This window comes from Rhineura floridana, chromosome 5 (genome assembly GCF_030035675.1).
Source record: "Rhineura floridana isolate rRhiFlo1 chromosome 5, rRhiFlo1.hap2, whole genome shotgun sequence".
Lineage (NCBI taxonomy): Eukaryota > Metazoa > Chordata > Lepidosauria > Squamata > Rhineuridae > Rhineura > Rhineura floridana.
Window position 1 is genome coordinate 182,865,353 of NC_084484.1, and position 26,019 is coordinate 182,891,371.

Genomic DNA, 26,019 nt, shown 5'->3' on the forward strand with positions numbered 1-26,019 from the left:
TCTCCTCTAAGACCAAGCACTCCAGTTCTCCCATCTTGGTTCGCAGGCTCCTAGCATTAGCGTACAGGCACTTGTAAGCAGTGTCTCTCTTCAAGTGTCTTTGGCACTTGTGGTTAGGCCTGTGGTAATTTTGCTCTTCTGAATTTATATCCTGTGCCCCTGCTCTCACAATGCCTACTTCTAGGCCTACCCCTTTTAAAATTTCATCATTTCTTTGGTTTTTATCCCAGGGGGGAGGTTTATTCCGAACCGGACCTTTCTCAGCTCCTGTCGGGTTTCCCCCCTCAGTCAGTTTAAAAGCTGCTCTGCTACCTTTTTAATTTTAAGTGCCAGCAGTCTGGTTCTATTCTGGTTCAAGTGGAGCCCGTCCCTTTTGTACAGGCCCGGCTTGTCCCAAAATGTTCCCCAGTGCCTAACAAATCCAAACCCTTCCACCCGACACCATCGTCTCATCCACGCATTGAGACTGCGAAGCTGGGCCTGTCTGGCTGGTCCTGCGCGTGGAACCGGTAGCATTTCAGAGAAAGCCACCTTGGAGGTCCTGGCTTTCAGCATCCTACCTAGCAACCTAAATTTTGCTTCCAGGACCTCACGGCTGCATTTCCCCATGTCGTTGGTGCCAACGTGCACCACGACCACTGACTCCTTCCCAGCACTGTCTACCAAACTATCTAAACAACGGGCGATATCCGCAACCTTCGCACCAGGCAGGCAAAACACCTTGCAGTCTACACACCCATCACACACCCCACTGTCTATGTTCCTAATGATCGAATCACCCACTACAAGGATCCCTCCACCCCCTGGAGATATATCCTCGGCACGAGAGGATAGCTGCTCATCCCCCAAGGAATGGGTCCCTTCTAAGGGATCGTTTCCCTCTTCCTCAGCTGGATGCTCTCCTTCCCCGAGACCATCGTTCTCCATGATAGCAGGAGAGCTATCATCGTTGGATATAACGGCTTCTTTATATAATGGCTTCTTTATATAATGTGTCACTTTCACAGAATTTGCTACCACAGAGCCTGGTGATGAACGCTGGCCTAGATGGCTTTTTAAAGGGATTAGACAAAAAGGAGGAGGAGCGGGTCCGTAGTCTGGGGGTGCTCCTGGATCCATCTTTGTCGCTAGAGGCCGAGGTGACCTCCATGGCTAGGAGTGCCTTTTACCAGCTTTGGCTGGTAAGACAGCTGCGGCCGTTTCTGGACTGGGATAGCCTGACCACTGTTGTCCATGCACTGGTAACTCCAGGCTAGATTACTGTAATGAGCTCTATGTGGGGCTGCCCTTGAAGTTGGTCCAGAAGCTGCAGCTGGTGCAAAATGCGGCGGCGAGACTGCTCACTGGGGGGCAGGGTATCGCCAACATGTCACCCTGCTAGTGAAAGCATTGCACTGGCTGCCCATTTGCTATGAGGCCAGGTTCAAGGTTCTAGATTTGGTGTACAAAGCCCTGTACAGCTTGCGACCAGGATACCTGAAAGACCATCTTACCCCTTATATGCCCAGTCAATCACTGCGTTCTGCAGGTGAGGGCCTCCTGCAGATACCATCTTATCAGGAGGTCTGTTCTGCACAACATAGGAAATGGACCTTTAGTGTGGCGGCACCTACCCTGTGGAATTCCCTTCCCTTAAATATTAGGCAGGCACCATCTCTGCTATATTTTCGGCGCCTTTTGAAGATTCTTTCGACAAGCCTTTTAAGTTGAGACCTATCCCAGTCTGCATCTGTGTTAGAAATGCTTTTTTTTAAAAACACTGTGTTTTTAACCCTTTTTAAAATATGTTTTAAGGCTTTAAAAATGTTTTTAATTTTGTTTTGTTTTAATGTATTTTAAAGTTTGTTGTTATGGTGTTTTAAAGTGTTTTTAACATTTTTGTTTGCCACCCTGGGCTCCTGCTGGGAGGAAGGGCGGGATATAATTAATTAATTAATTAATAAAAGTCCATCGCTGGCTCTTAGCAATGATGGCACAATGGGATCTCCACACATCTGAATACCAGGCCCTGGGGATAAGCAACAGAGGAAGTGTTTTGCCTTCCCGTTCTACTTGTGCAGTTCCTGGGAACATCTGGCAGGCCATTGTGCGAAGGAGGGTGCTAGATTACACACAGGCAAGTCGTCTGTTTGCGTTGCCATCATCAGATGCTGGGCAAGCTTTTGTACGTTCATTGTAAGCCACACTGAGGGTAGTGCACAATGCTATCTCTGACCCACCGCAGATGAGGAAGAGGACAAGTCCTGCACAAACCAGGAACTAAGCAGATCTGTAAGGAGGGAGGCCTCAGAAACTCCTCAGGCACACAGCAAACTACAAACTAGGGTTTCAATGCAAGGAAAAGAGGTAAGAGCAGAAACAGGAGGAATTAGAAGACTGGATCAGAGAGGCCCACAAGAGTAGGAAATGCTCTTGTAAGAGCTCAAGTGTACCTCAAGGTCACGTAGTCCAACCCCCTAGTGATACTGGAATTTTGTTACTATTACAGCATCTCCAAAAGGTGGACATCTGGCCTCAGCTTAAAATTGAGAATCCACCACCTTCCAAGAATTCTGCTACTATTACAGCATCTCCGATAGGTAGACATCTAGCCTCAGCTTAAAATGAAGGAGAATCCACCACCTTCCAAGGCAGTTCCATCGCTGAGCAACTCATACCATTAGGTAGTTCTTCCTAATGTTCAGTGTAAATTTCCAGATTGGCTTATTGCAGTGTGCTCTATGTGAGGCTGCCCTTGAAGAGGGCTCAGAGACTTCAGCTGGGACCTCTGGGTGAGGGGTGGGTGATGATGGTACTCCTACTCCTACTCCTACTACTCCTACTACTCCTACTACTACTACTCATCTTTTTCTTCTAGCTTGAACCCTCTTGGTGCCCTCATGTAGCATGTCCCGGGTTGTCCCATTTTGTATTCAGAGATTATCTCACAGAAATAGGTTAGAGAGAGAGAGAGAGAGAGAGAGAGAGAGAGAGAGAGAGAGAGAGAGATTTGCCCAAGGTCAGTCCATGGCCGAGCAAGGATCTGAACCCCAGTTACCCACATTCAATACTCTATCCACTCTGCTGAAGGCTAACCTGGAAGCAGATGCAGCAACAGCGGTGAGGGAAAACCAGCCCTAAGGCTAGCCAGGGAAACATCTCAAGGATAAACGTCAGACAACCAACAACATTCAACACTGAAAATAGGTCAGCCCTTCTGGAAGGAAGGAGTGGAGGATCCTTGCTTGGATGGGTCACGGAAATAGTTTGGGAAAATGTGGATTTTGTGTATTCATATGAATTATCACATTTTTAAAAAATGTACAAACTGATGGGGGCAAGCTTGAACTTAAGATTGGAAAAGCAAGAAACTTTGAGAAACCAAAACAGACAGATTCATCCATCTCTACGCTCATTCTGCTGTCCACAGTCAACCTGGGAGTGGGTGCCTGCCCTCATGTAACCCCTGGCTTAAGAAGAGGGATCAAGTCTTATTTTTAAAAACATCTCACTCTTTAACGATGGGGTTGCTGAGTCAGAAGTGACTCGAGATTGCGAACAAGAGACTGTCCTTGTGGGTGCGATAATGAAGGTTTTGGATCTTCTGGTCTCCCGCCTTGCGTTGAAGGTATTTTTGTTTTGCCTTTATGCTCTGAGGTTTAGGGGGTGTTTGTGCTGTTGTCTCTTTGTTTGGGTGTTTGTTTATATGTTGCTTTTCACCATGTTTTTTGTTGTGTAGCTCAGTTAAGAGGTTAGTTAATAACTGGGTGGCAAACATGTTTGTGAGCTGTGCAAACGGGGTGGTTTAGGAGCTGGGGAGTCATCTTCAAGACATCTAAATCCACAGTTTAGAATATTGTGTAACATTCAGACCTTCTTCCATGCAACGGACTGTGCAAAGTGAGACCAAGGCCTTTTCTCTAAGGTTTTTGCACAGCTAAGGATAATAGGCATGGATGGCCAGAAGCTGCCTACTTAAATAAGCATTGACAGCTGGTGGCTACTGGCTATTGAACACACCTCAGCTAGCTTCAGAGAAGCAGTCTAAAACACAGAAATGAAAATGACAGATGTTTGGAGTGGTTTGCACGAAGGAGCCTGAAACTGGGTTGTGGGGTCTGAGGACATGCTTCTCTACATACAGTATCAGCTCTGTCTATGTGGGTGCTTACTCCTCATTGCTCCAAAAATAAACAGGTATTATAAGAACACCGTAAGATTCCACTAGTCTCTCCTCACAAGGAGATTGACCCACTCTTGGGTATATGGATTATGTAAAGAGCAAAAAAGCAATGTACTGTTACAGCTTTTCTCGTGGTCATACAGAGTTCATAATAACCCTATCATCCACACAAATCAAAGAGTTGCCTCTTTTAAAACAAAATGGATTTTGCATTTGCATGTAGGTCCATTTGATTTTTGATAATACTAGAATGTCAAACAAGAGTGGGGAACCTTTGACCCTCCGAATGCTGCTGAACTACAACTCCCATCATCCTTGGGAATTGGCCATGCTTGCTGGGGCTGATGGGAGTTTTAGTTCAGCATAGGGTTGCCAGGTCCATGGCCTGAGACTGATCTTGTATCTTTAGGAGAAGAGAAAGTCAGCCAAGTGCAGGTGTTCTTGCAACACTGTAATGGGAAAAACCGCAAGGTGGAATTCTCCCTTCCCCCAACACAACTTTTAAAGATCCTCTTGGAGGCCGGGCCTGGCAACCAAGAGGTCTTCTGTATCTTTAAAAGTTGTGCAGGGGGAAGGGAGAATTCCACCTTGTGGTTTTTCCCATTACAATGTTGCAAGAACACCTGCACTTGGCTGACTTTCTCTTCTCCTAAAGATACAAGATCAGACTCAGGCCAAGAACCTGGCAACCCTATTTCAGCAACATCTGGAGGGCCAGAGGTTTCCCACATTCAGTGCAGAACCTATAAATTGGCTGAAATATTGATACTCCTGAATCATCACATGACCTGGACAAGCCAGCATAGCATACCTCACAGGGTTGTTGTAAAGCTGAAATAACATCCCATCATCTCCATGTATATTGTCTTGAGCAAGGTTGACCAGTACAGTGATTCTTACTGGTAAGGTGGACCAGATGCAAAGGAGAGTAAGACCCCTGTATATTTAAGAATTGTGTAGAAGTGAGAATTGTAATAGTTGTATCTTTTCCTAACCAGCTACCTGTATAAGAAGCTTCCCCTGTTGCCAACTTCCACTTCTGCACAGCTTCTAAAGGGTAGCTCTGTCCCACTTAGCATTTGCTCACCCTTAGAGTTGCCAACTGACTAGGGGAAAAAGATCCTGGCCTGATCCTGTGCCTTTAACTACAGCTCAATCTACAGAACTTAAGCAGTTGAAGTTTTCCCCAGTGTAGAGCTAAACACGAATCACCTCCTAGGTATCAGAGCAAACTGCTGCGCCATGCAGAGGAGCAAGGGTCAGCTGAAGAAATGGTAACCTCCTAGTGATCCCCCTCAGAGGAAGATTACAAACTTCAGAAGTGGATCAGCTCCAAGGAAAGGTTGGCGAGAAGTCGAGCATGCAGCTGGATCCCGGAATATGCTTACTGAGAAGTAAAACTCACTGAATACAATGGCTCTGACTCGCTCCTAAACTGACGCAGCCTCTGAACTGTTTTCCATTCTATGAAAACTCTTCATTTTGGAAATCCTGAATTTGCGCCTCCACAAACCTTCCCCGCAAGGTGGCGCCGCGGAGCCAAAGGTCGCCCTTTCGCTCTCCGCGGGGGCCCACGAGGAGGTTCGGCCCGGAGGGGGGCGTGGTTCAGAAGGAAGAGCCGCCCTCCTTTGTGACGCGCCGGGGGTGGGCGAGACCCATTCCATTGTGATGTCTCCGCGAGGGGGCGTGGCCCTCCCGTCGAACTGCTTACTTTTCCAGCCGGCTGATTCATTCATTCATCCATCCATTCATAAAGGAGAGGAGGGAAAGAGGCGCGAGGGCGGCTTCTGGGCAGTCGAGGGGCTTTTAAAGCGGCTGCGCTGCACTCGCGGGCCGGCTCCGTCAGGGCGACCTTTCCCCAGGTAAGGAGCTGCTTCCGCCGGGCACTTTGTCGCTTCTGCGCCCATGGCGAGGTTTGCGCTTGCCGGCCCCAGCAAGGCGGGCTGCACCTGCGGGGCTGCACCTGCGGGGCGGGCGCCTTGCTGTGGCGGTGGGTGGGGATCGCGCTCCTCTGCAGCGGAGCGAAGGCGCCCCTTGCCCGCTTCGCGCCGGGGCTTGCGCTTTGGAGGCTGTCTTGGTAGGCAGAGCATCTGCTTGGCATGTAGAAGGTCCCCAGAAGCATCTCCAGGTCTGGCTGAGAAAGGCTGCCTGTCTGAAATCCTGGGGAGCCGCTGCCGGTCAGAGCGAACAACGCTGAGCTATGCGAAGGGTCTGATTCGGTGGAAGGGAGCCGTCTCTGTTTTTCTAGACGTGCTGGGTCCTAGCGTGTGGAAGGGCCCACGGTTCAGTCCTCAGTGGCACCTCCGGCGAGGGCCGGGAGAGGCTCTCGGTCGGATACCTTCGAGCGCTGCTGCCAACCAGTGTAGACAATATTGAGCTAGATGGACCAGTGATCTGACTCGGTGCCAGGCAGCTTCCGTTGTTCTGCCGCCTCCTCCTCAGGCTACCTGTCTCTCCACTTCCCGTCTAGGAGGGCACCAAGGTGTTACCTGTACTGACTCGGGTGTGTGTGTGTGTTGTGCACGCCTGATGGTGAGCTCAGTGCCAGGCAGCCCTTTCTTGTTTCTTTGATTAGTTTTGTTTTAAAATCTGACGTCTTTAAAATCTCATTCTTCTGAGAACCTTTTTTAAAAACAAAACAAACCAGTTCTGGTAAACGTCTGCTGTGAGGCCCTTACTGATCCTTGCAAGAGCCTTGCAGCACAGTCCTAACTAACCGAGTCTACATGGAAGTAAATCCTATTCTGTTCAGAGGAGTTTACTCCCTGGTAAGTGGGATTGGGACTACAGCCTTGCCTTTCTGGAGCAGACCAAGGTTAGTCCAGCCCAGTCATCTGTCTCCAAGAGCAGGCAGCCAGATGCCTGTGCCTGTTTTCTAAGGAGGCGATGAAAGCAATGCCTCCCCTTTCTCTAAGACATCTGGTGGTTGGGAAATGCTGCCCTTATACCTGGAGGCTCCATGTAATTATTGTGACTAAAAAGCCGTGGATGAGCTCCCCAGAACCCCTGTGTGTGATTGCTCTTCTCCTTTCCGAAGTAGCCTTGGGCGCAGCCCGTTAATCCAGCCTTTGCCAACTTGGTGCCCTCTAGATGTGTTGGACTACAACTCCCATCAGCCCCTGCCGGTGTGCTGGCTTCTGGTCACACAGTGCAGGGTGGGGTGCTAACAACTTGACAGGAGGAGTCTGTGTCAGATGGCATTCTAGACTCCCTTTTGGGTGGTGTGGTTTGGCATTTCTAGTAACAGACTGGACGTTCCCTGTTTTGGATGGGAATGTGCCCTTGGAAATGGAGTCTAATGCAGCCTTTGCCCACCAGGGTGCCCTTCAGGTGTTTTGGACTACAGCTCCCATGAGCCCCTGCCACCACAGCCAGGCTGATGGGAACTGTACTCCAAAACGTCTGGAGGATACTGGGTTGGTGGAGGCATGCTTATTCCTTTCTTTATTTTATTTTTTGATTTATATCCCACCCTTTCTCCCAGCAGGAGCCCATGCATGCATAGAAAATAAAAATGCAGACTTTGGTGATGAAACGGAGTAGCCAAGGGTGAAGGACTATTGCAGGCGTCCCCAGGGCCTTTAAGAGTGGCATCAAAGAGGCAGTTTCAACCAGCTTGTCCTGAAGGGCTGGGGAAAGCCACACCAGCTAAAACTCCCTCTTTTCAACAGCTGTCTGAAAGGGAAAGGTGTGCAGCACTTCCTTGGCAGCAGACTGATACAGGAGGTTCCCTCCACACAGTGGGATCTGGGGAAACCTAAGTGTGTAGGCCTTCCACACCTCAATACGATCATGCTAAAGTGATGGGGGGGGCGCAAAGATGAGAGCAGCCATGTGCTGTTGGAGAATGGGGGGAAGAGGCGCACAGCTGCTTTTGAGCCCCTTTGCCCCTTCATGCAACATTAACACTTGAAAAGAGCCTAGTGGAAGCCCAGACATTAGGGCAGAACTCCCACTGAACTCAGCGGGGACTTGAGTGAAGACACTGTTGTGTGCCACCCCAATCTCTGAGCGATGCTAGACTTTCAGGGGTTCCAGCGCTTGCCTTGAGTTTGGTTTCTTTAGAAAGAAGACCAGCGGAGATTGTGGTGTCTTATAGGATATATGGTGTTTTTTTCATTTACACATATATACAGCCTGAGTGTAGTATGGATAGATTCACAGCATTAACAGTCCAGTGGAACTTGCTTTTCTATCAGGTTCGTAGGGAGGCACCTCAAAGGGCAGGCCTCTTTGTGTGTCTTCCTAGTTCCCAGCATCTCTATGCTAAACTAAAAACACAAGCCACTCTTTGGATCCAGGTTTGGGGAAGGGGCTCTCTCCAGAAAGGATTCCAATAGCAACAGGATTTCTATGTGCTATAATATGTTAATGGTGTCCACTTGATAAGTTAGCCTGTGAGCTAATGGGTTTAACAAAGGAAACTAGTCTAGCCAGTAGAGCAGGTTTCTTCCCCTGCAGATCCCAAATCAGAGGTTGGAAAGGGGATTCGTAGACATCATCCATGTCAACCCTTAGCCCCATAAGAATACTTACTATTGCAGTGTGCATTCTGACAAAAGTTCCCTTCTCTTTCTCCTCCCTTTCTGTATTCCGTTTAATTAGCAGCTTTCTGTTTTGTGGCAAACCGTAGTTTGCTGTTACATCTTTGTTGTTATTATGTGCCTTCAAGTCGATTACGACTTATGGCTACCCTATGAATTAGTGACCTCCAAGAGCATCTGTCATGAACCACCCTGTTCAGATCTTGTAAGTTCAGGTCTGTGGCTTCCATTATGGAATCAATCCATCTCTTGTTTGACCTTCCTCTTTTTCTACTCCCTTCCTTTCCCCCCCAGCATTATTGTCTTTTCTAGTGAATCTTGACAATTTTTGACTTCCCCTGGTTCATGATTCTCACATTCCATGTTCCTATTGTGTGTGTCGTACAACTCCGGACTCTCCTTTCACATCTGTGCGCATCAGCCTCTGGGCTTCCTTTCGGCTTTGACCCAGCTGCGTCATTAGTCATAGCGCTACTCGTACTTGTCCTTCGTTCTTCCCCAGTAGCTTGGTGAGTGCCTTCTGACCTGGGGGACTCATCTTCCAGCACTGTCTCGTGTTGCATTTTGGATACTCTGTTCGTAGGGTTTTCGTGGTAAGAGGTATTCAGAGGTGGTTTATCATTGCCTTCCTCTGAGTTTGGATGCATCTTAATCTGGTGTCTCAGCTTTGACCATTCCACCTTGGGCGCCCCTGCTAAGAGTCTAGCCTCTTGGTCTAGACTCCTGACGGCATTGCTCTCAGCTTCTTCAACACTCTCAAACCCCCTCACCACGTTAAGGTGTGCATCCTAGAGGCGGCTGTTGCATATGAACCAGCAAATTATCATTTGACTTTGCCTTGCAAACAAGTTTTGGATCCTGGTTTGGAGGGCAAGCACAAGCCATAGTTCATTGGTTCAAATGTAATGGCAAACTATGGTTGCTATAAAAATTGTCAGGCTGAGTCAGGGGAGAAAGGTGCGTATGAGCCCATGACTTGTTCCTCCAGCATCAAACCACAGTTTAACATTATGTGTGAAGTGATAAAAACACACTCCCTCCTTATGCAGTCTGACATTCACTTCAATTCCTATCTATGGTTTCTTGAAGTTTATTCTCTCCCTCTAGTCAACCACTTATGGATTTCTTTCTAGTAATTTCTCAAGGAAAGTTACTGAGCCGTGAAGCCTACTGAATGATCTTGTGCCAGTCATTGTCTCTCACCCGAACCTACCTGGCAGGGTTGTTGTGAGGATAAAGTGGGGAGAGGGAGAACCATGTATGCTACTTTGAGCTCCTTGGAGGAACTTAAGTAAATTAAAAATTCAGCTTCACAAGAACTTTATGGAACTATTTGACTATGAGACACCCCAGTCCACCCAGACCTCGTAACTCAGTAGGGATCTAAGTCTAGAATTTTTTCTCCTGTCCAAGAAGCCAGCTGGCAGATGCTTCCATTGGAAATAAGGGGTACGTAGATTATTTCATCAAATGCACCCCCCCCCACTGTGGACACTTATTAATAGCAGCTTGTAGCAACTGCTTACAAACTTGGAACAAGGAGCTCAGTATGTGTAAAATAATACTATTATCTCTGTATATGCTCACACCCTAATGTTAAATCTGGCTAATACTATTTTTAGGAACATCAAAAATACCCACTGTGACTTAACACTGCTTCATGTTACACGGCACTGCATTGTCTTTGTGCTTCCCTCTGAAACTGGAGTGATCCCAGTAGAGAGACTGGACAAGAGATCAAGCGGCTCCAGATGGCAATCTCTGGGCATGATCCATGGGCAATTTCTCCCATGCAAGCCCCATGGAATGAGCAGGACGTGAGCAAGAGCCAAGAGCATGCTCTTGTGCCATGTCCATTCATTTCATTTGAGCTTGTGTGAGGGGCGTTCCTTTTTGTGATGGATTGTACCCCTGAGAGTGGTGGATCGTCCCATGAGAAGGAAAAACCTCCTGATCTTTTGTTACTGGTTTCCCTGTCTGTCCCCTTGTTGGCTTTACTGACCCAGTTTGTAAGCACTCTTTTTAAATAAGCACATCGGAACAGCCCTGTAGCTTGATCAGACCAAAGGCCCATCAAAGGCCTACATCTGGTTTCCCATAGTGTACTCAATCAGGTGCTCCAAAGTGAAGCCCACAAGAGTATCCTTTATCAATAACGTTGTTATATGCCTTCAAGTGGATTATGACTTATGGTGACCCTATGAGTCAGCTATTGCAGAGTAGCAAAATTAGGCACTTGAGCATCTGAGTGTGCCTTTGTGTGTTTGAATCTTTGCTAAAGATTACACCTTCCCTGGAGTTAGTCAGACTGAGTCTTTAAGCTTTAAAATAAGAAATAACTACTTTATTCTGGAATTACGTACTTGATAGGAAAGAGTTCTATGTCTAGCTAACTAGCTAAGTTGGAGACACAAACACTAAGCCTAGTGTTTGCCCTCATGCTGGGAGGAGAGAGACAAAGAGGAGATGTCTGCTCTCCCTCTCAAGAGAATGAAGAAGAAGCCGGGAGATGTGGTCAACATCCTGAGAATATCTGTCGGAAGGGAGAGTCAGCAGGAGATCAAAGGATAGGTATAGCCTAGCCATCAGGTCTCCTCTCTAGCTACCCTTTTTAACCCCATGCGGCCCCAACCCACCAGTTCGAGTTGAACCACATATTCCAACATTAGCAACCTCCAATAGCATCTGTCATGAACCACCCTGTTCAGATCTTGTAAGTTCAGGTCTGTGGCTTCCTTTATGGTATCAATCCATCTCTTGTTTGGTCTTCCCCTTTTTCTACTCCCTTCTGTTTTTCCCAGCACTGTTGTCTTTTCTAGTAAATCCTGTCTTCTCATTATGCGTCCAAAGTATGATAATCTCAGTTCCATCATTTTAGCTTCTAGTGATAGTTCTGATTTAATTTATTCTAACACCCAATTGTTTGTCTTTTATCAATAACATTAAACTGCCTTAATTTCCTTTCTGTTTGGTTATGCAGAGGAAATAATTAGGTTTGGGGTGTTTTGAGTAGCTTTAAGAATACACCAAAACAATTCAGGGAGACTCTTTGTGACTGAACACAGACAAATACAGAATATCTGCTCGGTTTGGGTTGCATTATAGCAAAATGACCATCTTGCCTGTAAGTTTCCACCATGTTTGTTAGAGGTGTTTAGACTCTACCTAGCAATTTGAGGAGATTCCTGTTCCCCTGACAGAACTCCAGTGGCCAGAGTGGCTTAATAGTCAGCCACTCTTCCCAGATAATTCTGGCCATTGTAGCTCTGTGAGGGGAATAGGGTGTCTCCTAACAACTCTCTGCACCCTTCACAAACTACACTTCCCAGGGTTCTTTGGGGGAAGCCATGAAAAGGTGGGAAAACCCACCCAAATAATGATACTGTTAACATTTTCCTTTTGGAAAGGAAAGGAAAAGGCTTTCCCCTGCCCAGTGCCCACCCCCCCACGCAATCTCCTCCCCTCTCCACCTTCCCCCTCCCTGCCTGTCCCACAGATTAGTTTCACCTATGCTAAGCATGATTGCACAGGAATAAATCCTGCCCCCTCCTCCTCCATCCCCATTCTCTTCCTCCCCCATTGTCAATTTCACCCATCCTAAACAGATTGCAAGGGAGTCAATATCACTGAACTTAATGAGTATGCAAATGATCAGACCTGGCTTTCTCCTCCTCCCCTGCCCACTCCAGTCCTTCCTCCCCTCCAACAAGTTACCAAATTCTTCCAAGCTACACAGGAAGCGGATTGGACTGTGAATGACCAACTCAAATTGTGTTTGCATTTTGATAAATTTGTAGGGCAGTACAATTTCTCAGAGAGGAGGTCAGGTCTCCTGCTCCCCTGGTGCATTCACTATAGCTGCCCAATTTCCCTGCTTTTTAAAATTTCTATCAAACTCTGTTGCTTATAGGTATGTTGTTCAACCATGATGTGACACACACACCCCTCTGGAAATTACAATTCCCCAAACTTTTGCAAGGGAAAATTCAGTCCATCTATACTTTAAAAGCTGGAGGTGGTTTGCATTACATAATTGCATCAGCTCTACTGGGCAGTCTATGCTCTGTTCCTGAGACCGTACCTACTTCCAGGTAAGTCCAGTTGGACACAGTGGGGTTGATCTTTATTTATTTATTTATTATTTGATGTATATCCCTCCCTTCCTCCAGCAGGAGCCCAGGGTGGCAAACAAAAGCACTAAAAACACTTTAAAAGATCATAAAAACAGACTTTAAAATACATTAAAACAAAACATCTTTAAACACATTTTTAAAAAGCTTTCAAGACATCATTAAAAAAAGGTTAAAAACATATTGTTTTTTTTAAAAAAGAGGCTTATAAACATATTAAAAAGCAATTCCAGCACAGAGGCAGACTGGGATAAGGTCTCAACTTAAAAGGCTTGTTGAAAGAGGAAGGTCTTCAGCAGGCGCCAAAAAGATAACAGAGGTGGTGATGGAGAGAGGGAGATGTACGACTTGTAGTCCCGTCAGGAAAACTGGCAGCCAAACCAAGAAGTTGGTCTAAAAGTTTCTGGTGGAACCTGAGCCCAAAGGCCATGGGGATTGGAGGCGTCCCAAATAATGTGCATTTAAAATAAGAGGCCTCTGGCAATTCAGGATGACACCTGTTCACTCCTTCCTCCTTCAGCCTTGGTTGAGTCAGTACTGGGGAAAAAAATAATAAGAGAGGCTGTGTCAAAAGGGATGCTGGTGGGGGAAGCTTCTGTGAAGCGGTTTTGGAAGAAATGCTCTGTCTTGCAAGATCGTAAATTACAAGGCATGCAGAAGACTCTGCATCCGGAAGCCTGTTGCTGAACTCCTTGGAGAAAATGTGGTCCTCCAACAATGCAAATTATGCACGGAAGCCCATGTAAAATCAGCTCTTGTGTTGTTGTGTTTAAAACCAAAACACTCCCCCATGCAAACCATGTGAATCTGAATCTGCAGGTGCTAATCTGCTAAAATGGGATGAACACGGGAAGATTATGTATTGTTATGGGGATGTTTGCTGTCTGTCTGCATGCGTGTTTAGTCTGTGAAGTGTTTGAAAGTAACTGGGGAGATGGAGGTTGGGGCCAGGACCCTCCAAGATGCCCACTGCTGGTGCCTCTAGTATCCTTATTTCTTTGTTTATTTTCCGGCCTGGCACCCTAAGCAATGCCAAGTAGCTGAGTCTAGCTATTGTGTTAATCTCCCATGTAAAAAGTTAACAGGATTTCAGCCAGAAGTTACAGGACATGCACGGATTGGAACCGAAGCAGTGTCTGCCCACAAACATCTGCAGGTGTAAATGCAGCATTGAAAGCAGCCTTGTGTATAACCCACCCCAATACCATTGAGAGCACCGATCGTCGTGACTGCACCATAAAAAGGGCATTTGGAGGGGCCCCGTAGCTGTTGAAAATACATGCCGTACCAGCGTAAGGGCAACATTGTGTTGCTGTACTCCAGAGCATCTGATTTTTCCTCCCTGTAGGCCCAGGAAAATTGAGATTTCTGCAGGAAATTCTTGCCTCAGTTCTAGTCTTGCAACGGGTGACACATTACCTCTTGGTTTATCTGCATTGCAGCAGCCCTGGCTCCTTTTGCTGCTACCCACCCTTTGGATTGCATGCAATTGGCTATCGCTGCCTTAATCCTTTTCACAGTTTTCTCCTTGAAAGGAGTGATTTCAATCAGTCTGATTTCCCCCCCCCCTTGTTTTCCTTTTCTCCAGAGTTACTCCTGGCACTTTGATGTTGTTGACTAGCCATCCCCAACATGGCGCCCTCCAGATGTTTTGGACTACAATTCCTGAAACTTCCCCATCTAGCAGCTTATTGTAGTCCAGAAATCTGGAGGGCACCAGGTTGAGGAACAGGCTGTTGAAATTGGAATGGCCGGGTTAGTTAGCATGCCGATGCTGCTTAGGGCTTTGGCCGGAGTGACAGACCCATGCAGAGCGGTGGCAGGTTGTGAGTGCCAGTCAAAACGGCTACTAAGCTTCGCACAGTGCATAGTTAAACTATGGGGTTGGTTCCCTTTAGATGTGACATGTGGCCTCCAACTTGGCAAATTCATGGAGGAAAAGGTTATTGATGGCTGCTAGCCACGATGGCTCAGTTTTCCCTTCACTATCAATTACCTAGAGAGGTAGTGGGCTCTCCAACACTGGAGGCTTCAAGAGGCAGCTGGACAGCCATCTGTTGGGAATGCTTTGATTTGGATTCCTGCATTGAGCAGGGGGTTGGACTTGATGGCCTTATAGGCCCCTTCCAACTCTACTATTCTATGATTCTATCAGAGGCAGCACGCCTGAATACCAGTTGCTGAGAATTGCAGGTGGGGAGAGAGCTTTTGCACTCAGGTCCTACTTCTGGTCTTCCCATTTGGGCTATCTGGTTGGCTGGACTAGATGGGCCAGCAGACTGGGCTCTTCTCTGGCTTAAGAACCGCAGAGAGCTTTGGCTATGGGGCGGAATACAAATGTAATAAATAAATAAGCACAGGAATTGGCCCTAATGTATGAACTGACCCAGGGTGCATCACAGATAGATCGGAAACAGAATGTTGCAAATCTTGACTTCTGTGTCTCAATTTCCTTTCCAGCGTGCGGGCTTATCTAAATGAAGAAATACTTAGCCTGTGGGCTAGTTAAGCCTTGGTCATAAAGGCCCTATGACTTGCCACCCATAACAACCTAAGAAAAGAGGCCAACCAGTGGGAAAGCCCTCCCCTGCTGTCGTTTCCCAGGGACTGCTTCTGGTCCTGGAGGTAACACATAGTCATAATGACTAGTAGCCATTGATAGTCTTGCCGTTCTCCATTAATTTGCCTGAATTGCTATGTCTTGTGGCAGAGAGTTCCATATATACTTTTGTTGTGTTGAATGTGTTTTAAGTCAATCTGTAGTTGTGTTTCACTTAGTAGCGGGTTATGTTGAATCTCCTATTCTATTGTATAACTTGAGAGAGAGAAAATTTCTTTATGGAAATGCTTCCTTATGAGCTCAGCCTTGTGTGTCTCTTTTGAATTATATCTGTAGGGTTACCAGCAAACATCTTTCCTTTGGTTGCCCTGAATCTCCTGCCAATCAATTTTACTGGGTGACCTGAAGTTTTAATGTTTAAGGCATTTCTATTGCTTCTTTCCAAGACATTCAAGGCAGCTCACTTACAATTAATGCTATATATGGTAAGGTGGGAGAAAAAGAAAAAGAAATTGTTTCACCACACCATGCATAACTTTATGAGTCCAGGGCCGGATTAAGCTGAGGAGGGCCCCTAGGCTGATTGGTGTTTGAGGCCCTCTTCTCCCTACCTTTCTGCTTTTTTTTTGCGCAGGTTTGCCATCAATCAAGACGGCGGCCAAGGTTTCCCTAAGGGGCTGAAGCCTCTGCCTCCATCTTGGTTGATGGCAGCAATGTGCACGTGTAAGCACTCATGCGTGCCATCAACCAAGATGGCGGCAGAGGCTTCAGCCCCTTAGGGAAACCTCGGCTGTCATCTTGATGGCAAACTGCAAAAAACAGCGGAGAAAAGGGTAAGTGAAGCAGGGGGATGGCGGGCGGTTCGGAAGCTCTTGTCCCTCAATAATTTTTTTTAGCTTATGCACGGGCCCCCAAGAGCTCCGGGCCCCTAGGCTTCAGCCTAGTAAGCCTAATGGATAATCCAGCCCTGTATGAATCTCTTATCATACTCCCTACTGAGTCGTTATGACTCAGGTAGGATTTGAACCCTCTCCTATTTATCCTCACAGCAGCCCTGTGATAGGCTAGGCTGAGAGACAATGACTGTCCCAAGGTCACCCAGTGAGCTTCATGGCTCAGCAGGGGATTTGAACCTGAATCTCCCAAATCTTAATCCAACACAGGAAGCTGCCTTACACTGAGTCAGAGCATTTGTCCATCTAGCTCAGTATTGTCTGCACTGACTGGCAGCAGCGCTCCAGGGTTTTAGACAGGGGCCTCTCCCACTTCTACCTGGAGATGCTGGGGGTTGAAACCTGGGAACTTTCAGCTTGTGAGGCAGATCTGGATTTGGATTCCTGTACTGAGCAGGGGGTTGGACTTGATGGCCTTATAGGCCTCTTCCAACTGTATTATTCTATGATTCTATGACCCTTCCAACACTCTAACCACTGCACCACACTTTCCCCCAGTATTTAAATACATCTCTGTTCTCATTGCCTTCTCAAAGAGATGTGAACAATTCCCCCTCCCTTGCCCTCTGCAAGTCTCGCCTCTTCCAATTACATAGTGCTTTGCATCCTCCTTAGACATGGAAATTGCAATCTGTCCAAATTATGGGATGTGTGTGTATTTGTCTGTTTCTTCTTATGTTGGCACCTGCAATTTTTTTGTGGGGGTGGGGTATGTGTGTCTCGTTTCCTCTGGAGGAAACCTGGTCTAATGAACAGATTAAGCAGAGTGCAGGCGCCCCCCCTGGACACAGCATCTTTTGCTGTTTCTGCATCTCTGCATACATCGATCTGATCCAGAGAAGGCCTGGACATGGAGGGACTCTTGCTCTCCGCTCCAACTGAAGTCCTGTTTTTCCCAGTGAATCTTGGCTGTTTATTTCCAGCGTGGCCCACAGGGTGAAGTTGGCCACGCCCTGTCTCCATTTCCCCTACTCGCTCCCACCTGCCCATCGCAGGCCAGGTGAAGACCTAACATTAGGCTGCCTTTTGGAAATGCTGTCATGCTGCGGGCTGGAGGGAATTCCAGACATGTTCTTGGGGTGAACGGGGGAGAGAGAGGGAAATGGCAATCCTGTACTTATTGGCAAGGGATGGCTTGAACCTGCCCTAAAAAGCGAGAGGAAATGGCATTTCGTGGTAAAAGAAAAGTGTTAGGAGGCGAATCCAATTTTGTTTGTTTGTTTTTATTATTATCATTAATAATAATAATAATAATAACAACAACAATAATAGATTTATATCCTGCCCTTCCTCCCAGAAGGAGCGCAGGCTGGCAAACAAAAGCACTAAAAGCACTCTAAAACATCATAAAAACAGACTTTAATATATATATAAAATTATGGCAGTTGGAGCCCAGCAAAATCTGGAGGGCACCACACTGGCTACTCCTGCTCTTGGTGCAGCTAAGGCCGGACTTGAGGGCCAAAGTCCAGGGCCCTGCAACCCAAGTGTGGGACACAGAAGGACCACCAGAGAGTGGCAAATGACAGTGGCATTGCCAAGCAAGCCTGGCATCAGCATCTATTTATTTATTTATTACCTTTATATCCCACTTTTTCTCAAGGAGCTCAAGGTAGTGTACAAACATGGCTCTTTGCCTCGCAATTTTATCCTTACAACAACCCTGTGAGGTAGGTTAGACTAAGCTGGGAATCTGAACCCCAGTCTCCCAGGTCCCAGTCTGACATTCTAAACACTACACCACACTGGCTCTCTAAGCTGACATAGACATGCCAGGGCCCTCCGGGTCGATATTTGCCACAGTATCTTCTTATTATTTGGGGGGGGGATTAGGTGTTTGAGGGGCAGCTGGCCAGGCATAGGCATGATTACAGATGCTCATTTTATTCCAAAATAGTATCCTTTCCCACAACAGTGCAGGCTGATCCTCATTCTACTCTATTTACCGTTGGGAGAGCACAAGCAAGCCCTGTTTTATTCCTGTAGTCACGATGGTGCTATGATTTGAGTTTAAAGTGCAAAACAGCACATGTTAAGAGTATTTCTTTATCAGGATTGGCGAACTCCTTGGGTTTTTCCTGGAACGTATCAGGAATGTAGAATCGGTTGTAAAGTATGGAATGGAGGGGGGGGGGAGAGAAAAGTGAATTGTGTGCTTTGCAACTGAAGTAATCCACATATGGCTGTTTAAAGGAAGAAGGGGTCCAGTAAGATCATTATGTTCAGGGTCTGAAATGGCCTAGGTGTACCACTGTCTAGATGTTCTATGTTCTACCAGATGTGGCTTGATGGAGCAAATCCTGCCCTCTTCTACACATGTGTGTTGATTGATCTTTGGTTTCAAACTCTTGAAAAGGACTTGTTTGAGATATGTCAAGTGAGCCAATTCCAGGAGAGGTGGCCTCCCAGAAGGCAAATGCAGAAAGTAGTTTGACTGTGTGTATGCTGAGGTTCTCGGGTGAATGAGAATATATGCACCTATAGGAGGCCTTTTTGCATTCTAATAAGCGAGAACTCGGGTTTCTCAGTGCTAAGTTGGAAAACACAGTGTTTATTTTATCATCTACTTTATTTTTATCTCACCCTTTCTCTTCCAAAGAGCTTGGGGTAGAGCAGCTAATTCTGCCTTCCCCATTTTATCATCTCAACAACCCTGTGAGGTAGGTTAGGACAGAGAGCGACTTAAACCAAGTTCAGCTGTCCAGAGAAGAATGGGCAGGAAAGGGCTTTGATACGATGGATGCTTCGTTCTTCCTTGGCTGGTCTCTGTCCAGTCACAGTTGTGGGATGGAGGGTTTATTACTGGCTCTGATCCCATCTCTGTGTTGCCTTGTACAGCGATTGCTGGATTATATTCAAAACAGATCATAAAACCAGTACAGGAAATTTGGGTGTATCTGTGCAAAAGGTTATGCAAATTTTGCATATCCCGATTGGTGCATGCTAAACCGGCGGCTTGTGTTGCATTCATCAGGTGCCTTTTTTCACTGTAACTTGGAGGTGTGATCTTGTACGTTGGTTGGTCATTGGGTTTCTAGCTTGGAACAGAAGTTTAGGGCGGGGAGTTGACATCTGCTTTTCTTGCTGGCTGCTTGTTTTATTTTGTTGACTTTTGTGGGCTTTTTTTAAAAGAAAGGTCAGAAATATTTTAATAAATAAAGTAAGATGGTGCACTGAATGGGGAAAGAAGGCAGGAAAAAGGGAGACTTGGAAATGGGAGATTGCATAGCTGTGACAGTCCAGTCCAGAAAGATTTTGAGCTCGGCTCCTGGATCTCTTGCAGGATTGACTTCTCTCTGATTTGTATCCAGGAGTGTAGTCTTCCAGGGTCTTGTGGGGGGTTAGACCCTTTACTTTTTTGGGAGCAGGGTCCCAGTCAGGTCCCTATGTCTCCAACATCCTACAAGCCAATCAGCATGAAAGGGGAGTGTGTTAGCCACTGAGAAGGGTCTTTTCACCTGCTTTGTCCTTTCCTGCTGATTGGGGCCAATCAGAGTGAAAAGAGGTGAGTCAGACACTGAGAAGACTCTTCTCAGTAGCTAACAGTCACCTCTTTCATGCTGATTGGCTTCTAGGGACATCTGTTGATGTGGGAGAAGGCCTTAACAAGGACCTCATTCTCAACAGCAAAAAAAAGGGGAAGGTAGGGGGCATAGCTGGGACTAACATGAAGGAACCCTGCACTTCTGGATTTGCCACTACTGTATCCCAACCTTCTCTAAGAAGCTCAGGGTCAAACATTGCATTTTCCTCCATATTCCCATCCAGGACAAATGTGGACCCCAGGATTTGGCTAAACTGGCACATAATATAATGGTACGTATAATGGACCTTTGGGTTTGCATCTGATCTTTCAACTGGATTGCCAGGTGTGATATTCATTAGATAGCCCAGGAGTAGCCAACACAGTGCCTTCAGATATTTTGGACTACAACTCCAATAATCAGCCCTGTCTATTGGCCATACTGTCTGGGGCTGTTAGCTTTGATTATTGTCTGACATTTTGTAAGAAAATGTTTGCCAGGTGTGGGTAACCTTTTGCCCTGCAGATGTTTTGAGCTGCAACATCCGTCAACCCCAGCCATCATGGCCAGTGGTTGGGAACTATGGGAATTGTAGTTCAGCAGCATCTGGAGGGCCAAAGGGCCCCCACACCTGGTTTATGTTAAGTGCTGTTGATTTGTAGTATTAAGCTTTTCAGCTTTTTAATGTTGTACTGTTTTTATCTTTTGCTTTGATTGTAAGCCATTTTAGATTGGCATTTGCCTACGAATAGTTTTAGTAATAATAAAACAGTATAAAACTGTAATAATCTATGCAGACTGATCTGATGGCATATCAAGGGCAAGGCAATTTTGAAATGTTGAAAGTGGTACCCATCTGGCTTCCCCTCAGTTTTATATTGCTCCTGTATTTCATTACTTTCACGTTGCTGGTTCAGTTCCGTTGCAAGTGTTTGATACCTATCTTCAGGCAAAGTCTGGCTGATGTTTTGACAGTGATGGCAAAGGGTCTTTCAGCCACACAGTGATCACTGTGTTGCAACTTTCCTTGCACATGTAATGCCTGTCAGCAAGTTGATCTGCCATTGGCCTTGCTCCTCTTCCCATCCTCTTGGGCAAAATATGCTTTGTTTGTGAAGATGCTTTGTTTGTGAAGATTTTTTAGTGTTTTATCACTGTTTGGGCTCCCTTTGGGAGGAAGGGTGGGAAATAAATGTAATAATAAAATAAAGAAAGAAAAAATATAAGAAGAAAATGTAAAGCTACATAGATAGCTGGCTTAATTTTTTTCTGAAAACAAAGCCCTTCTGAGCATTCCATCCTCAAAACTCTAAACTGCCACCTTGGCAACAGCATCCTTTCACCTTCACCAGAGCAGCTGACGAAGGCAGAATCTGAAAGGTTTTGCAATAGAAATTATCTGTTTTGTTAATGATCTTATTGGAAAAATAGAAAGGGACTGCCTTCAAGTCGATGCTGACTTATGGCGAGCCTATGAACAGGGTTTTCATGATAAGCGGTATTCAGAGGGGCTTTTCCATTGCCTCCCTCTGAGGCTGAGAGGCAGTGGCTGGCCCAAGGTCACCCAGTGAGCTTCATGGCTGTGTGGGGATTCGAACCCTGGTCTCCCAGGTCGTAGTCCAACACTCTAACCACTCTAAGACATTTCTATCAGGATGGATAAGTCTATCTATTTCTAGGTAGGTATTGTATTCATTTCCAAGTTAATCTGTCATTTTTTAATAAAAAATATTCTAAAAACTCATTTAAATATGTATCTTAACCTATTTTGAGATATGCATTTAAATACATTTCATGAAATCTGTATTTAAATATGTATTTTGATTATGTTTAAACTCCTGAGAGCTGTGAAATCTTTTGGAGAGTTAAGTTTCAATTTGTCCGATAGCCTGATAGGTGCAGGTCAGGAAATATTGTTCAGCTCTTCAGAGAAATCAAATCCGTCAGCGATTTCAAAATTTTTAATTCCAACAAGCATTTAGGGGCTGCTGTGCGTGGGTGACACGGACTGTTAAGTTTTTTAGCTAAGCTGGAAGTATGTTGATCTGTATTTGCTGCTGTTTTAATAATGGCGTTCCCTCCTTGAGCGGGGGCGTGTTTGCTGCCACCCCATTGCTGAGAAGACTCGGGAAGGTTCCAGAAGGTTTCAAATTGGTCAGGTAGGGCATTTTGACCAATTAGGTGAGAGATTGAGCAGCTATAAATAGTCTGGTCCTCCCTAAAAATGTGCCTTTCTTGCCTTGCGGAATCCCGCCCCCTCCCTTGTTGTTGTTGTTGTTATTATTGTTGTTGTTGTTGTTGTTGTTGTTGTTGTTGTTGTTGTTGTTGTTATCTAAAATTTATTAGACGCCTATCTGGCAGGTAAAATCCTGTCACTCTAGGCGACGTACAGCAAAAATATAATACAGATACATGTCAAAACACAAAATACAAAACAGTCAATTAAATCAAATTAAAAATCAAAGGACACAAAAGACCAATCCACACCTTTAACTACACAGCTCTGACAATTTCCTCCTCCCACCTAATCAAAAAGCCAGGTCTTCAGCTGCTTCCGAAAACACAAAAGTGATGGAGCTAGACGAATAGAAACTGGCAAGGTATTCCATAGTAAGGGAGCCGCAATAGAGAAGGCTTTAGACCTAGTACCAGCTAATTTAGCCACTCTGATTGAAGGAACAACAAGAAATCTAGCAGCTGAAGATCTAGTGCGACCACCTTCTCCAAGAAGAGAAAGTCTATTCTTCAAGTAACATGGACCAGCATCGGAAAAGGATTTGTAAGTTATGACCAATATTTTAAACTTCATCCTTGACACAATCGGGAGCCAATGAAGTTCCCGGAGGATTGGAGTGATGTGATCTCTCCAGTGGCAGCCCTTGATAAGACGTGCCGCCGCATTCTGAATGAGTTGAAGTTTACGCATAGTTCTCAAGGGTAAACCTACATACAGTGCATTGCAATAGTCCAAACGGGAGAGAACCAGGGCACTTACTACAGTCGGTAGTAGATGCTTAGGGAGAAATGGACAGATTTTTTGAATCAGGGACAGGTGATAAAGTGCGGACCGGCTTACCGCCGCTATCTGGGCCTCCATGGTCAACTGAGAGTCTAAGATGACACCTAGACTGCGGACTTGATCACTCAAGGGAACTGTGACTTGGTTAAAAGTCACTTGAGTTATCCCTAAATTAGACCGATCACCTACCAAGAGGATTTCAGTTTTCTCAGGATTTAATCGCAATTTATTCCTAGACATCCATTCCCCTATTAATTCCAGCCCTTTGGTCAGTTGTGTGACAGCCGCCTGTGGGGAAGATTTAAAGGAGAGGTAAATTTGGGTGTCATCTGCATATTGGTGAAATTGTAGGCCCACGCTCCGAATGAAATCACCTAGCGGTCTTATATAGACGTTAAAGAGCATTGGGGCAAGGCTCGAGCCTTGCGGCACTCCACAATCTAGTGGCCAAGGCTCGGAAACCTCATCCCCCAATACTACTCTTTGAGTTCTTTCGCTAAGGTAGGAGCGAAACCAACGCAGAACAACTCCTTGAACACCCATAGACATTAATCGATCTAGAAGGATGTTATGATCAACCGTGTCGAAGGCTGCAGACAAATCGAGAAGAACGAGGAAGGTATATTCTCCTCTATCTAAAGCTTTTCCAGAGCTTGGAAAAGTTACTTTTTTGAACTACAAATCCTATCAGCCTAATCCAGTGGCCCTGCTGGCTGGGGCTGATGGGAGTTGTAGTTCAAAAAAGTAACTTTTCCAAGCTCTGAGCTTTTCTCAAGTCATCAACCAATGCGACCAAAACAGAGTCAACCCCATGTTTTGGCCTAAAACCAGACTGTAAAATATCTAAATAGCAGCCTTCATCCAGATGGGTTTGCAGTTGAATAGCCACTGCATGCTCAATCGCCTTCCCCAGAAAGGGAAGGTTTGAAATCGGTCGATAGTTGCTCAAAGTCAAAGGGTCCAAGGTAGGTTTTTTTAAGATGGGAGACACCACAGCTTCTTTAAGTGCCATAGGCAACAAACCCTCTTCCAAGGAGGCATTAACTATGTCCTTAATTCTGTCCCCCAGTTCATTTCTCGCGTCCATCACCAACCAAGATGGACAAGGGTCTGCTAAGCAGGAGGTAGGGTTAAGAGATCCAAGAACATTAAGAGTTTCTGCTAGTCACCAAGATGGGGCTGAGTAGGATTTTTTTTTTGGAGATCCTGATTTCAGAATCTCTTTGGTTTTGCCTACTCCATACTGCTCGGTTTGATTCAATTGGCTTGCTTGGGGGGGGGGGGGTTGCGGTGATTCCGGTTTGGCTGGCATCGAATTCGGGCAGGTGAGGTAATTGGGGTTAAAAATTGAGGTGGCTAAGGCATTTTGGTAAAGGGCACTCCCTAGGGAAACATCAGGGCGTAATGTCTGGTGTGGATCTGGGGAGTGTCCATGTGGGACCGGCTTGCGCATCAGGGTGAACGCCTGTACGGCTGGGCCAGGATGCGGAGGTTGGAACCACATACCTGACTCCAATAGCAAGGAGGGATACGTTTTCCCACATCCTTGACTGGGGAGTTACAGTCCGATGTGACTGACTTGCCTCCTGGATTGGAGGGTCTATACCCTCCCAGATAGGTTGAGCCTCACCTTCCTGAAGCATTTGATATGCAATTATTTGGCTGATTTGAATTTGATTATGTGTTATATTTTAATAAATATAACATTACTCCATATATGTGTCACAAGTCTTCTTTGGTGTGGTGGCAATGGTTGATGTGCTGTGGTGGCCCAAGGTCACCCAGTGAGCTTCATGGCTGTGTGGGGATTCGAATCCTGCTCTCCTAGGTTGTAGTCCAGCACTTTAACCACTATGCCACACTGGGTCCAAATGATGTTATTAACAACAACAAAAACCTAGATGGGAGCTGGGAAGCATGTTGGTGACATGACTGCCCACGCTGTTTGTTTGGTGGATTGGGATGAACCCATCCATGTCTGAAAAACTGCTGCAGACGTTTTCAAAGAGCCAACCATTAGGGTGGTTTGCTTGACATGTCCAAAGCAGAGGGTCTTTGGTTGTCTGTTGCCTTTGCAGTGTCCACCCTAAAGAGATATGACTGGCTCTTGTACAGGCCTGCAGATCTCCTCTTTATCGTGGATTCATTATGCTTGGTGCTCATGAAAGCTTTGGGGCAATTAGATGCAGTCCCACTTAGGTTTGCATCTGCAAGAGTTTTAAGGCAGAATATCCTGCTTTGTTTCCAGTTGGTGCATGTTCTGCAGCTTCCTGCTGTGAAATCCTGTAACTTTTTCTACCACAAATGTTCCTGTGTGCATGTGTGTGTCTTGCTTTTATTGCACAGAAATGCAAGAGCACACCTTCAGATGGCAATCATGCAGTTAACACTAGGGAAGAATGGCAACCAATAAAGTGGAATGATGTGTGGATGGCCCAGTATAAACCCACCACGGATGCGCCGTTATTGCAACAATGACATGTTGCAGAATATACCTGCAAAAAAAACAGCAGCCCAGACTAGGAGCCCATGATTGTTTCAGCATCAATGGTTAGCTCTACAGCGCATTGTTAAACTACAGAATTCACTCCCGCAAGGGGTGGTGTGGACTGTGAAAATGACAAATAATTGGGTGTTAGAACAAATTAAACCAGAACTGTCACTAGAAGCTAAAGTGATGAAACTGAGGTTATCATACTTTGGACACATCATGAGAAGACATGATTCACTAGAAAAGACGATAATGCTGGGAAAAACAGAAGGGAGTAGAAAAAGAGGAAGGCCAAGCAAGAGATGAATTGATTCCATAAAGGAAGCCACAGACTTGAACTTACAAGGTCTGAACAGGGCGGTTCATGACAGATGCTCTTGGAGGTTGCTGATTCATAGGGTCGCCACAAGTCGTGATCGACTTGAAGGCACATAACAACAAAGGGGTGGTGATGGCCACCAGATGGCTTTAAAAGAGGGTTAGACATTTCCTGCATTTCCTGTGGCTGGAAAACACAGTAGGGGAGAGAGCTCTTGCCGTCAGATCCTCCTTGTGGGCTTCCCAGAGAAGCATCTGGTTGGCCACACTGAGAACAGGACGCTGGACTAGATGGGCCCCTTTGGCCTGATCCAGCAG

At 46.0% G+C, this 26,019-nt stretch overlaps 1 protein-coding gene across 1 annotated transcript in view; it reads left to right on the forward strand.

Moving 5' to 3' along the window:
- Window positions 1-5,848: 5,848 nt before the first annotated feature.
- RELT (RELT TNF receptor) overlaps window positions 5,849-26,019 on the forward strand; it is an 86,834-nt gene continuing 66,663 nt past the window's right edge. The window contains exon 1 of the mRNA XM_061629076.1: window positions 5,849-6,024. The gene's annotated coding sequence lies outside the window, so the exon portion shown is untranslated. The remainder of the gene's footprint in view (window positions 6,025-26,019) is intronic.